Genomic DNA, 15,836 nt, shown 5'->3' on the forward strand with positions numbered 1-15,836 from the left:
TTGCCCTTGGCTGAGTGTCCCATACATAATACACTCAAAACTAGGGGCCTTACCCATAGTTGTAAATTTATATTTTTTTTTTCTTTCAAGGCCAAAGCACTTCCTTGGGAAGAACAATACAAAATTCTGTGTTTTAGTGTTTTATTTAAAACAGCCTGTAATAGCAGGCATACATTCATCTATCTGAACAGTTTTTTTTTTTATTTTTTAGAAAAGGATGCACTCATCCCTCCTCCTCCCTCCTCCCCTTCCTCTCCCTTCTCCTCCTGCTTCTGGAGGGTAGGGCCAGGAATGGAACCAGGCAAGTGTTGTGCTGTGCTTTGGAGCTGCATCACACCTCAGCCCTGTCCTTTCTTCCTGTCACAGCATCATTCTCAAATGCTTGTTGGCATGCTCAAAGAGAGAAATGGTTTTGTAGTTTGTCGTTTTGTATGTGTGTTCTTTCTTTTCTCAAATCCCAATGGGGGGAAAACAATAGGAACAATAGGAATGAAGTTAAGACAGTAACTTTATACTTTTTAAAATAACTGGTTAAAATAATAGGAACATTAAAATATTACATGCCAATCAATTCCTTGTACTTAAGTGTGTCCACGAGGTTACGCTCCTTTATGTCTGATGGAAACTTTAGCTCACAAAATGGCCTGTGAAACCCAAGGGGGAACCCTCTAGGTCTGAAAAGAGGCAGGTCCTGGACTGTGCCAGGGGCTACCTGGTGGGTTCTCCCGTGTTTTAATGATGGGCTTGATGCCCATGTCCTGAATTGTTGAGGATGGGGTGAGAATGGGAGTGGGGCGGAACTGGTTTGTCAGGGGAAGTGAACCCGCTCACTTATCTTTGGGCATTACCAAGGCCTGTTCTACAGCGAAGATGACTGTTTCATCACAAGTTGCTGAGAGTTTTGGTGAGATGCGTGTGTGTTTGCCTGCCTTCCAGTTAAATGGAGATGAAGCTGCAATATGAACTCCATCCCCATTGGCCTGGATTTTCTTCTGTACTCCTTGAAGCCTGACATCTAGGTTGATTGTGTGAAACCCATCATGAGGATGTTATTTAATGTTGTATTATAATGTCACCTCCACTAATTATTCAGTGCTGCAGCAGCAAAGTATTATTTGTAAGAATTTGGTTATTTTTATACTTATATCCACTCTTAAGTCTGGCGTTCTAGTCAGAAAAAAAAGGAAAAACAAGATGCAATAAAATTAATACCATTCCCATTGGTTTTCTCTTAAACAAGTGTGTAAGAAGGTTTTTTTGGTTTTGGTTTTTTTTGTTTGTTTGTTTTGGTTTTTTGTTTTGTTTTTTGTTTTGTTCTAATGAACATACCACTTAAATAGCTGAAGTGAACTTCTGAGTGTCAAATCAAGGCAGTGAGTCACCTCTCCATCCTCAGTGACCGGAAGTGAAGAAACACTGTTAAAGATGAGTGAGTGGATGGGTGGGTGGATAGATATAGACAGACAGACAGACAGATAGATGGCTAAATGGGCATCCCTAGCGATAGAGGCCTAATTCAGATTTCTCATCCTCTCTCTTTAAATCTGAGGGTGTAACTAGGTCAGACACTAGGCGTTTGCTTCTGACTGCTGCCTGGACCACTCCATGCCAAATTCTCTTGTCTTGGAGATGAAATAGTAAATAGCATGTCTGAGATTCTGTGGAACTTTAAAGATCAGGTCATGGAATGTGGCTACATGGCCAGATAAATGTTTACTAGTGTACTCATTAGTTGCTTCAATGGAACCCTCTCATATACTTTCTGAAGGGAAAAAAACCCTGGCACTAGTGAACTAGTGAAGACCTCTAACTACAGCCTGGAGCATGAGGGCATCTTGTCAGAAGGCTCAATCCGGCGGTAGCTCATCAAACATTCCTGAATGGCCAGTACCATCTTTCTCTGTGACCCCTCCCTCCACTCGGCCTCTAGGAAACAGTCCCCACTGAGATGTTAACTGGGTCTTGAAGTTGGTCCCTTCCAGTTCCTGCTCAGCCCATCCAGACATTGGAAACCATAACAATTCCAGATCTCCCCTCCAATTGTATGCCTTTAAGGGGTGCACTGTGATGTTTGATTTGTTCTCCCCAGTTCCACACAATCTCAAAATAGAGGATCTTGCTCCCCTTTCTTAATGCTAAATAATATTCATTATATACATCTATACCAGTTTCTTTAGCCACTCATCAGTTGATACTTAGGTTATTTCTACATCTTGGCTTTTGTGACTAATGCTGCATTTTGATATGTTTCAAAGCAGGGCTGCATGTTTAGCCCACTTGTTTGATTTTCTGGGAAGGAAAGTTCCCCAAGAGTCTTCAGCGCTCATGGTCACCTGTTTTCCAGCTTTGGGGAGTGCAGCCTGGCTATATGGTATGGTGATACCACACCCGTCCCTCCACAGAATCCCCTAGTGTTGGTAGTAGGTAGGTGAAGGCCAGGGCAGCTTTCAACTCTGATAATGGCATTGTGACATCATGCAACCCTTAGCATAGTGAACAGAAACTTCAGATTAGAAAGACAGAGCCATACCAGTAGTAAATGTCTGTACTGATTTTTACTGACTTTATAAAGCACTATCAGTTGGCATAAGGCATTCTTCTATACATCCCAGCTATTTCTCCCCAAATCACCATGGCAGGCCTGAGTCAACCTCAGTGTCTGAACACCCATATCCTGATCGGAAACATAGGCTAATTTCTGCCTCAGGAAGTTGCAAAGATTAAAAGAACTCTTATTAAATTATTTTAGAACTATCAAGAAGAGATGGATATTGGTTCTGGTGAACAAAAACCTCCTGTCACCAAAAGAAGGAAGAACATGGAGCACTGAATGTCACTGTACACTGTCCCTGGAAATTTGAGCTTGGCCCCTTCACTTCCGTAGCCTGCCTCCCCCCCCCCCCACATATAAAGGGACCAATTAGCTCAGAATCATAACTGAGGACTGACAATACTATAGTCTTGTCTGATATTCTATGCTCAGGGTTTGGCCCATAGCTAGTAAGCAGTTACTAAAGCAGGAATGGATTAGTGGGCACATGGATCATAAAAACACTTTAAAATCAAAGGCCTGGGCTAGGAGTCGTGGCTTATGTCTATAATCCTAGCACACTAAAGGCTGAGGCAGAGGGATGTCAGAAAGTTCAAGCCCAATCTGGACTACATCATGAATCAAAAGGACAAAGGATGTCCAGCAAGGCTTTGAGAGACAGAGAGACCACCAGACATGTCTATCCTGTGATCCACAGATGACACACATCCCAGGATACCAGGATAGCTATGGATGTAGCTCAGCACATTTGTAGATGAAGTATTGCATTCCAGTGTCCAAAGGACACCCTGTGGTGTTGAGGAATAACTGTGTAGTTTGTGTATCACCAAACAATTAAAAAGAACAGACTATTATAACAGGCAGAGATGCAGCCACAAGGCTGAGTCTCAAAAGCATTGTGTTAAGTGAAAAAAAAGAGAAGAAAGGTGGGTGGGCTGAAGGCATGACTTAGAAGTCAAGAAGGCTCACTGGTCTTAGACCCGGGTCCTATTCTCAGCACCCACATGACAGCTCTCAGCTACCTGTAACTCCAGTTCTAAGGGGTTTGATGCTCTCTTCAAACTCATTTGGGCTCCTGCATACAAACACAAAAATACACAAATATATTTTAAGTTGAACATAGAAATCTACACACTGGATTCATGTATAGTATATTCTAGAAAAGATGAAACTACAGAGAGTAGAAGAGTAATTGACAGTAGGGTGGAAAGGACATTGCTTTGTTCCAGTCATGTGGTAGCATGCCCTTCCCCAGCCCCTTGAAGTGACTGCTTTGGCTAAAGATATGTGAGTGAAGGTGAAATGTGTCACTTCTGGGAAAACACTTTAAGAATTAGTAGGTGGGGCTGGATGTGGTGGCACACAGTTTTAATCCCAGCAATTGGGAGGCAGAGGCAGGTGAATCCCATGAGTTCAAAGTCAGGCTGAGTTACATAGTATCATGAGACCACTTAAGAAATACAGGTTGCTTAATGTCAGAAGCACTTTGCAAAGGTGGCTGGGTTTCAATGAAAACTTCCAACAACAGCAAAAGAATTCAAATTAAAAAGCCAGGCCTGGAACCAGATGCACACCTTTAACCCCTGTACTCAGGAGTAGGAGGCAGATGGATCTCTTTGAGTTTGAGGCCAGCCTGGTCTACAGAGCTAGTTCCAGGACAGGCTCCAAAGCAATACAGAGAAACCCTGTCTCGGAAAAAAAAAAAAAAAAAAAAAAAAAAGCCAGGCCTGGTAGCATAGGCCTATAATCCTCTCTGCCCAGGAGTCTGAGGCAGGACCATTATTATATAGTTAGTCTGGGCTATACAGGGAATTCAAGGCTGTCCCAGGTAACTTAGTGGAACCCTGTTTCAAAATTTAAAGAGTAAAAGAGATCTGCAGATATAGTTTAGTGGTTGTGTACTTGCCTAACACGTGCAAGGCCCTGGGTTCAACCCCCAGCACTAGGCCCAGCACAGCAAAAGCAAACCAGAAACACACTTCATGGTATGTGGAGCTTTGGGGGGTTTTGAATAAACTTACCTCAGTTTAAACCTCACCAATACTGTTTTAGCATTGGGATCTTAATGGATTTCTTAGCTAATCCAACCTTTCCTGTGTTAATCCCTAGGGACCACTACTACAATTTTTGAGCCAAATTTGAAGCAAGCATTATTAAATACTGGCCAGGACAATGGATACTGACCAGGTATTCTGGGATTCCCAGAGTATGGCCATGCATTACATCAGTGCAGTATAAAGACAAAACCCCCAAGGCCATGTACTTCGCACCTTTGTCCAGTCGGGGGAAGCATACATTCTGACATACTTTCTGCCTACAAACCTGCCTATGTGTGACCAAGCATATCCTGTGCAGTTGGGGCAATCAAGCTTGTTTACAGAAGTGAAAATGCATGGCTCGTTGTAGTACATGAACAAGAGCTTGCAGCTTTCCGGGAAGTTCTCTGTCCTTGGGGCTTACAGATTTATCTGTCCTTGGACAAGGGGGGAGTTCAAAATTAGAGGCATTTGTGTTTTATAGATCTGTTAAGCTCAGTAATTTAAATTTAAAACATAACTTTAGCCCTCACACCCAATGTACCATACAAAAAGGATGCTCCCTAGTTTAGAAATTGAAGATTGAAAATGTCCTGCAGAGGCAGGAGGAACTTTGTGAGTTTGAGTCTGGTCTACATAGAGGAACTCAGCCTCAAAAATAAATTAATTAATTAAAGTGAATCTAAATGACAGAATGCATTTGGTAAGACTCTGAATCTGGGATGAAGCAAATGCTGAAAAAAAAAAGATGTGTATTAGGCTTCATGGTAGATGTGCTCAAAGTAGCTGTCTCTTAGAAGAGAAAAATCTGGGGCTGGAGAAATGTGTCAGGAGTAAAGAGCACTGAGGTTCCAGCACTCAGTTCCAGAGGTACTGAGTTCAATTCCCAACAACGACATGGTGGTTCACAACCATCTGTAATGAGATCTGGTGCCTGCTTCTGTTGTGCAGGCAGAACATTGTATGCATAATAATAATTAAGTCTTTAAAAAATAAAAAAAAAAAGTAGGCACAAAATCACCTTTAAAAGAGAGAGAGAAATCTAGACAGGTGGTGGTATCACACACCTTTAATCCCAGCACTGGGGAGGCAAAGGCAGGCGGATATCTGGGAGTTCAAAGCCAGCTGGTCTACTGAGAAAATTCCAGGATAGGTTCCAAAGCTACAGAGAAACCCTGTCTCAATCTCACCCCAACCACCAAAAAGGAAGAGAAAAATCTAGAATGTTGATTCTTCTGATGTTCCCTTCTGCGTTATGTCATAGTTGGGCAAAACCCAGATGTTGTAACTCTGATACAATGACCATACTCAATAAAGTAGGATGAAACATGACATACAATGTACAAGGGAATTGGTCTATATTTAGCCTGGTGATAAGAAGATTGATTAATCAGGAAACAGTGTCCTTCCTACCTCTCTAAATGCTCACACCCAGTATGAAGTATGTTGTTCCTCACACTATGATTGGTTGGTTCCTATCTCTTCCTTGACAGTTCCTTTTCAAATCCCTCAGGATCTCCTGTAGTCTTTATAACCCTGTAACACATCACCACAGCCCACACATCCCATGAGCAGCTCTTCACCTCTCCCTAAGTATCAGAGAAGCCATCCAGCCCTGCATTTTGCAATCCTGCTTGAGCAAGGGAGCTGTATCAGCAGAAGTTACTGATCAGTTTCAATGCTATCTTGTTGTAAGGAGATAATTTCTCTTCTATCTGTTTGATTATAGATGTGCCTGTATTTTAGCTGGGTGGTGGTACACACCTTTGATCTCATCAGAGATCAGACAGAGGCAGGCAGATCTCTCTGAGTTCAAGGCCAACCTGGTCTATAGAGTGAGTGCTAGGACAGGTTCCAAAGCAATACAGAGAAACCCTGTCTCGAACAACCCTCCCCCACCAAAAAAGGAAGTGCCTGTATTTTATGAATTGTTTCTATCCCTTGGTTTTGCATGATGGAAGAAGAGAACCAGTCCTACAAAGTGTCCTCTGACCTCCACTTTTGAGCCATGGCATGTGTACCTCCACACACACAAAATAAATAAATGCAATAAAAAGCAACACATTTTACATATATAGATGCTATATAAGCATTTGCTAAGTGAAGACATTGTGGGTGAAACAATAGCAATGGGTCTTGGCCTCTCTGAGAGTCAAAGTTTGTTTTAAGTAAGTGTTAATTACTATGCCTCAGAGATCCGTGAAACAAAAATGCCTCTGATCTGCAAGCCCCTGGCCCAACGACAGAGTTCCTGAAATGCTGGAGGCTGTTGTTTGTGGGAGATAACAAGCCTCCATGTTTTCACTTCCTGAACAAGTTTGTCTGACCCATCTGCACCTGATGTGCTTGATCACATGTGGGCGGGAGGTGCATGGGCAGGAAATATGTCAGGATGCATGCTTGCCCCTGATTGGACCTCATGGGAAATGCAGTGAATTGTGGATTTTTGCTTTTTTTAAGCTTGCAGACCATGACTCTGGGCCATTTTCTGGGGAACTAGAGATGGACCTGGCCAGAGAGTTCATTAACCTGGCCAGTATTTAAAGCTTGCTTCAAATCTGACTTTAAACTGTAGTAGTTAGTGGTCTTATTCTTGATCAGTGGGATTAACGTTCTACATACTGCCAGCCTTTTAAAAATCACATTCCTGACACCCTTCTAAGCTATGAAACAAATAGAGAGTCACATTATAGAGGAACATACTCACAATGCAACTCAGAGTGCTCGCCTAGGTTCAATTCCCAGTACCCCCTCCCCCAATGCTGCATCAATAATTATTGATACAATAAAGATTTGTTCCTAACTGACCTTGGACAACAGCAAAAGAACGATCCAACCCTCTCCTCCTCTACTACATGTCTCGACCCTTCACTCTGAAGAGCAATGGGACGTGGCTTGTGGTGGCGTATGAAATGCCCCAGGATGAACACACACAGGTGGCTTCTGCTTGCTAAGGTATTCTCAAGCCTGGTGTGGTGGTGTGTGCCTATAGTCCTAGCACTTAAGAAACCAAGGCATGAAGATCATGTGTTTAAGTTCATCCTGGGCTACATATTGAGATGTCTCAAAAGAATAAGACCAAACTACAACAAATTATTGCTAGATGCCCTGTGAATATGTCTACAAGTTGGTATTTCCGTGTTTAATATCTATTAATAGAACAATGTGTTATATATCTCACAGCAAGGTTCAGGGTCCAGGCCCTCCTGCCCCTTATATACAACTTCCTGCTGCTTGCATGAAGAAAGGGATGTGGCAATCCAAAGGTAATAAAGCATGGTAGGAATCAGTTGACTCACGGAGGCTAAAGCTGGAAATGGCATCGCTCAACCCCCCCCTCCCCCGCAACTCCTTTCTACCAATAAGGATGCTGAAAATCAGAGCAGGGACAGGGTGGAGATAGTACCCCAAGGTTACATAGCTATAAGAGATTTTAGAAAGACCCAGGGTCCAAATATCCTGTTTATTACACTTTCCAGGGCACATGTCATTTCTGAAAGTATGTGCCAGAACTGCATGAGAGTTACCGAGTTCAGGAGGAAGGCTGACCAGCCAGCTCAGCATTAGGCCGAATTCCATAAAGGAGGCCTGGTAATTCTCCAGAAAACCCGGTTGGATATTAGACAAATGTCTGGATGAAATAGATATGATATGGTGTGGTGTGGTGAGGAAAGCAAAACCCTGGAAACCTGTGGTTAGTGCCAGCTTCATCATACATCATGTTACTTACATTTCCAGGACCATTTTTCTTTTTGGGTTGTGGGGCAGTGGCTATGAAAGCCTGTCACAGAACTTGCTTCTCAGAGTTGACTTACACAATAGACATCATGATATTTACCTCAGCACTGGGAAAGCGATCTGGAAGATGTCAGTTGTTTAGTTCATTCTAGAAGACATGGTGGCTACTCACTCACTCCTCTGCCAGTCTTAAAGATGCCTTTTAGCAGGGGTAGGCTCACACTAGAGGGTGAGGATTTGTCTCCATTGATCCGATAACTTAGCAGATCAAAGGCTGACAAGTGATGATCCAGGGGTCAGTCAACAGCTGTCTTTTCTTGCAGGGTTCACAAATTAAGATTTATTATTACATTTTAAATAGACAAATAAATAGAACCATGTTCTATAAGACATGAGAAACTGTATAGAAGCCAAATTTTCCTCTCTAAGTGACATTAAATTGGGACACAGCCATGGGTTTAATTGTGTATGATTTATGGTTCCTTTTGTATGTAGCTATGCTAGCATCCTGTAGACATGCATGACATGCAGACTGAATGCCATGCCCTGATCACTCTGCCCTGCTACTTGGCACGCCACACATGGAGAGGATATAACACATTGTAGATGTCGTGCCGATGGGTGTCACCAGGACGTTCCTTTCTGGTTTTTTTTTTTTTTTTTTTTTTTTTTTGCCAGTGAAGTACATAATGTCAAAACAAGAAGAAAAATACAATTGAAATGTTTCACTTTTAAGTTACATTTAAGTTAAGATTATTTTGGGATGAGGAGTATGAATACCACTATGTGAGGAGAAGGAGTTACTCTATAGCCCTGCCTAGCTTGGAATTAACTATCGTAAGCCAGACTCACAGAATTCTGCTTGTCTCTACCTCCTCTAAGTGCTGAGATTAAAGGTGTGCACCACCACACCTGGCTAAATTGTTCCATTAAACAAGGAAGCAAAGTATTATGTGTAGGGGTGGGTTAGAAAAATAGCTTGCATTAATATTGACATAGCATGATACTCCCAACTCACAAGAAAACAACTGTCTGAAAAAGAGAACAGTTGGAATAGACTATCTCATCATAGCAGAATTCCTTCAGAAATTTAAATAATAAAAATGAGGCTGAGCCAGGCGGTGATGGTGCATGCCTTTAATCCCATCCCTCGGGAGGCAGAGGCCAGCAAGCAGATCTCTGTGAGTTCAAGGCCAACCTGGTCTACACAGCAAGTTCCAGGACTGCCAGGATTGTGACACAGAGAAAACCTGTCTCAAGAAAGAAAAAAAAAAAAAGAGGGGGGAGGGGAGGAGGGTGGGGAAGTAGGGCTGAAACCAAAGCAAGTTTCTGAGATGCTCAGTGTCAGCCAAGCAAGGAGGGCATGTCAGGGCACATCTATTAAACTATACTTGACTGAAGCAGCCAGAAAACAAAGGGTACAGAGGATAGAAATTTGTTTAGAACTCGCCCATGATTGTTATGGGTGGAGAATGGCTCCTGAAGGAGCTGAGGACTTCGGGAACAGGGTCAGCAATAAACTTTAATACACGCCAATGATTTTGAAGAGTTTTCTTTGAGTCTAGACAACTTGACAATAAACACAATTCATAATGACAAGTCAAAATAACACATACGTGCAGATTTTATACTATGTCAAGATTCACACGTGATGTGGAGGAGCTTTCTAAATATCCTGTGTAGCCAGAAGTTAAACGCAAATTTCCCTCCTTGTACCCACTTGGCATTTGTTGGATTTTATTAAGCTACAATTCCTACTGCTGCTTTTGGGCCTCAATGAAAATGCAAAGAATTATTTTCACATCTATGTTTTAAAGTCCATTTGTGTGCTCACTGAGTAGGTACAAGATCCCAGGAGGCCACTTCTGAGCAAAGTGCCTCAAGACAGTCCTCCCTGAAATTCGCTTTTTCTTCTCTTCTCTATCCTTCCCTTTCCTTCCTTCCTCTCTCCCTTCATCCTTTTCTCTCCTCCTCTTCTTCCTCTTATTCTATGCCTTTACTGTGATATAATTTTCTTTTATATGTATGCCTTCATTATTTTTTCTTATTTTGCATATCGATCCCAGTTCCCTCTCCCTTCCTGCTCCTATCTCCCCTCCCCCACTCCACAGGGAAGATGATACCTTTCAGGAGGAATCATCAAAATCTGTCAAGTCATTTGGGGTAGGGAATAGGCCCTCCCTCCTGCTTCTAGGTTAAGGGAGTATCCCTCCATGGGGAATGTGCTCCCAAAGTCCTTTCGTGCACCAGGGATACATCCTGGTTCCACTGTCAGAGGTCCCTTAGACTGCCCAGGCCTTCTAACTGAGTCCCACATTCAGGGGATCTGAGTTGGTCCAATGCTGGTTTCCCAGCTATCAGTCTGGGGGTCCATGTGCTCTCCCTTGTTCAGGTCAGCTGTCTCTGGGTTTCTGTAGCCTGGTCTTGACCCCTTTTCTTATCATTCCTCCTTCTCTGCAACTGGATTCCAGGAGTTCAGCTCAGTGTTTAGCTGTGGGTGTCTGCTTCTGTTTCCATCAGCTATTAGATGAGGACTCTATGATGGCATATAATTATCAATCTCATTATCAGGGAAGGGCATATAAGGTAACCTTTCCACTGTTGCTCAGATTGTTAGTTGGGGTCATCCTTGTAGGTTTCTGGACATTTCTCTATTGAGTCAGTTTTCTCTTCAAACCTATAATGGCTCCCTCTATTGTGGTATCTCTTTTTCTTCCACTCTCATCTATTCGTCCCCTGACTCATGTTCTCCTCTTCTCCCCTTCTCTTTCTCCTAACTCCCTCTCCACTCACTGCTCCCCCACTCCCAATGTGCTCAGGAGATCTTATTCATTTCCCCTTCTGTGAAAAACCTTGTATGAATCTCTTAGGATCCTCTTTGTATCCTAGTTTCTCTGGCAGTGTGAGTTATAGGCTAGTGATTTTTGCTCTAGGTCTAAAATCCATATATGAGTGAGTACATACCATGTTCCTCTTTTTGTCACTGGGTTACCTCACTCAGGATGGTTTCTTCAAGTTCCATCCATTTGCCTGGGAATTTCAAGATTCCATTTTTTTGTTTGTTTGTTTGTTTTTGTTTTGTTTTGCTTTGCTTTCTGCAGAGTATTATTCCATTGTGTAAATGTGCCACATCTTTATCAATTCTTCAGCTAAGAGGCATCTAGGTTGCTTCCAGGTTCTTGCTATTACAAATAATGCTGCTACGAACATAGTTGAACAGATGTCTTTGTTGCATGGATGTGAAACATTTGGGTATATGCCTAAGAGCAGAACTGCTGGGTCCTGTGGTAGACTGATTCTCATTTTCCTGAGGAACCACCATACTGATCTCCAAAATGGCTATACAAGTTTGCACTCCCACCAGCAGTGGAGGATTGTTCCCCTTTCTCCACATCCTCTCCAGCATAAGCTGTCATTGGTGTTTCTAATTTTAGCCATTCTGACAGGAGTAAGAGTTGCTTTGATTTGTATTTCCATGATGGCTAAGGATGGTGAGCACTTTAAGTGTCTTTCAGCCATTTTGGATTCCTCTATTGAGAATTCTCTATTCAGTTCTGAACCCTACTTTTTAATAGGGTTATTTGGTGTTTTGGTGACTAGTTTTTTGAGTTCTTTGTATATTTTGTAGATCAGCCCTCTGTCAGATGTGAGGTTGGTGAAGATCTTTTCTCAGACTGTGGGCTGCCGTTTAGTCTTACAGAAGCTTCTCAATTTCAGGAGGTCCCATTTAATAATTGACAATCTCAGTGTCTGTGCTACTGGTGTTATGTTCAGGAAGCAGTTTCCTGTATCAATTTGTTTAAAGATGCCTCCCACTTTCTCTTGTAAGAGATTCAGTGTGGCTGGATTTATGTTGAGGTCTTTGATCCATTTGGACTTAAGTTTTGTGCATGGTAATAGACATGGGTCTATCTGCAGTCTTCTACACATCATCATCCAGTTTGCCAGCACCATTTGTTGAAGACACTTTCCTCCTTCCATTATATAATTTTAGCTGTTTTTCAATAATCAGGTGTTTGTAGGTGTGTGGGTTAATATCAGGATTTTCAATTGGATTCCATTGGTTTGTCTATTTTTGTGCCAGCACCAAGCTGTTTTCAGGACTATAACTCTATAGTAGAGCTTGAAGTCAGGGATGGTGATGCCTCTTGAAGTTCCTTTATTGTACAGGGTTGTTTTGGCTACCCTGGGTCTTTTTTTTTTTTTTTTCATATAAACTTGAGTATTATCCTTTCAAGGTTTGTGAAGAATTGTGCTGGGATTTTAATGGGGATTGCATTGAATCTGTAGATTGCTTTTGACAAGATTTCCATTTTTACTATGTTGATCCTACCTATCCAACAGCATGGGAGATCTTTCCATTTTCTGGTATCTTCTTTAATTTTTTATTTAAAGACACAAAGTTCTTGCTATATAGGTCTTTCACTTGTTTTGTAAGCATTACCCCAAGATATTTTATGTTGTTTGTGGCTATTGTAAAGGGTGATGTTTCTCTGATTTCTTTCTCAGACCCCTATATCATCTGTATATACTAGTAGAACTATTTGGTTTTTGTTTTGTTTTGTTTTTTGTTAATCTTGTATCCTGCTAATTTGCTGAATGTGTTTATCAGCTGTAGGAGTTCCCTGGTAGTTTTTCGTGTCACATATGTAAACTATCATATCATCTGCAAATAGTGACAGTTTTACTTCTTCCTTTCCAATTTGGATCCCCTAGATCTCCTTTTGTTGTCTTATTGCTTTAGCTAGAACTTCAAGTACAATATTGAAGAGATATGGAGAGAGTGAACACCCTTGTCTTGTTCCTGATTTTCTCCATTCAGTTCTCTCCATTCAGTTTGATGTTGGCTGTTGGTTTGCTGTATATTGTTTTTATTATGTTTAGGGATGTTCCTGTTATCCCTGATCTCTCCAAGACCTTTATCATGAAAGGGTATTGGGTTTTGTCAAAGGCTTTTTCAGCATCTAGTGAGATGATCATGTGGTTTTTCTTTTTCAGTTTGTTTATATGGTAGATCACATTGATAGATTTTCATATGTTAAACCACCCCTGCATCCCTGGGATGAAGCTTACTTGGTCATGGTGGATGATTTCTCGGATTTGATTTACCAGTATTTTATTGAGTATTTTTGCATCAATGTTCATGAGGGATATTGGTCTGTAGTTCTCTTTCTCAGTTGTGCCTTTGTGTGGCTTGGGTACCAAGGTAATTGTAGCCTTGCAAAAAGAGTTTGGTAATGAACCTTCTGCTTCTATTGTGTGGAACAATTTGAGGAGTATTGGTATTAGCTCTTCTTTGAATTTCTGGTAGAATTCTGCACTGAAGCCATCTGGCCCTCGGGTTTTTTGTTTGTTAGTTAGTTTGTTTTGTTTTTTGTTTTGTTTTTTTCCTTGGTTGGGAGGTTTTTGATGACTGCTTCTATTTCATTAGGGCTTATAGGTCTATTTAAGTTGCCTATCTGTCCTTGATTTAATTTTGGTAAATGATAGCTATCCAGAAATTTGTTCATTTCCTTTGAATTTTCAAATTGTGTGGAGTATAGGTTTTTAAATTATGACCTGAAAATTCTCTGGATTTCCTCAGTGTTTGTTGATATGTCCCCCTTTTTATTTCCTATTTTGTTGATTTGCATGTTCTCTCTCTGCTATTTGGTTAGTTTGGATAAAGGTTTGTCTATCTTGTGTGCAGAAGTGTGCCTCCTGTGAACTGCCCGATGTGGGTGCTGGGAATTGAACCTGGGTCGTCTGGAAGAGCAGTCAGGGCTCTGAACTGCTGAGCCATTGCTCTAACCCTTAGCTGGCTTTCTTATACAACTGAGGACCATCTTCCTAGGGATAGCACTTCCCACAGTGGGCCGTGAACTCCCTCCTGCATCAAATAATTATCAAGACAGCCTCGCCCATAGATAGGCTGATTGCTGTAGGCAATTCCTCTGTGTAGGATTTCCTCTCAGATGATTGGCCATAACAAGCTGCCAGTGAATGCTAGCCAGGAAGTACAGTGATCAGCATTCCACTCCTTTTCATAGATAAATAATACTGTCAGACGGATAAACCATGCTTTATTTATTAGCTATTCGGTGAGCACTCGGGGTAAGTGGGGGTTGAGGCGTTAGGCTGCGCTGCATTTGTACCTATCATGAATGATGCTGCCATGAGAATTCATGCTTGAGTTTCTGTGTGGTCATACTTCCATTTCTCTAGCATCTAACTAGAAATGGAGCTCCTGGGTCCAAGGGTCATTCTTCCTTTCTGTCTTTCTTTCTTTCTTTCTCTCTCTCTCTCTCTTTCTATCTTTCTTTTTAATGTCCGTAAAAGGAGACTTAAATGGCACAGAAATGCCATCGCCACCTACCTCCCTCTCACCGAGTCTCACATCCCTTAATTATGGCACCCCCTCATCCCCAAGAGTAAGTCTATGCTTCTGCCTTACTGAAGAGCTGCCATCTTGATTTCTAGGTTTGGCTTCATGTGTTCCCGTCTCATTTAGCTGTGAGTGAGTGTTCTCCTTCCTCCATCCTTGCCAACAGAGGACAAGGCTCTGCTTGTTTCTAGATAGTTCAGTGACTGTGAAGTGGGGTTCAGCTTTCATTTGATTCCCTTGGAAGCAATGTTGTGGAGAAATTACCCTGCTTACTTCCCCATACTAGGTCCACGTGGGGACCCAGCCCCGTAGAGCATCAGTTGTCCCTAAATAGCAGAAAAGGCTGCTCTTAACTGCCATACAAGGACCCATTTCCCCCAAGGGGACTTCTGAGACTTCACCTACTGTGTTTCTGTCCACTGTGTTTATTCTCCATTAAAACTTTGGTATCGGGGGCCTGGCTCAGTGGTTAAGTGGCTCACAACCACCCAAAACTCCAGTTCCAGGAATCTTGACACCTTTTTCTGAACTTCTGGAGCCCCAGGTGCACATGTGGTACCCATCCATTCATACATGCAGGCAAAATACTCATGCACATAAATAAAGTATAAAGAATTCTAAAAGAAATGTTTATATCAATTATGCCACCCCCCTCCATCCTCCACCCCACCCTTCAGCCCTGGCTCCCTCATTCCTGGCACAACACAGGGTAGAACTGAGACTAGAACATTTGAGTCCCCACAAAAGCCGGTCAGTTATATGCTATGTATTATCTGTTCTATGCCCACTGAGCACACACTGTGCTTAATGGCCACTGTGGAGTGTCCAAGGTGAGGCTTTCTGATTATGGGCAAACTTACTGTTGCAGGAATGCTGCATTTAATTTCATGCTGTATCCCCCAAGCCCAAGAGTACCTTCCACTCCTAGGTTCTGGAAGGATTTTGCAAGGAGAGAAACAGTCTAAATTCAGCCCTGGCTGGTATGAAAACTTCTGCCCTGGAATTTCCGGGTCATTTAGTATGTCCTACAAATGGCTTGTTAGTTTGTTGTAGGGAGGTGATGGGGGTTGATAACATGTGGTAGGGGTATGCATATACATGTATTTGTGGAGGTTAGAGGACAATCTAGGGGTTGGGCCTCAGGTAC

Source organism: Phodopus roborovskii, unplaced genomic scaffold (genome assembly GCF_943737965.1).
Source record: "Phodopus roborovskii unplaced genomic scaffold, PHOROB, whole genome shotgun sequence".
In the NCBI taxonomy this organism is placed as follows: Eukaryota; Metazoa; Chordata; class Mammalia; order Rodentia; family Cricetidae; genus Phodopus; species Phodopus roborovskii.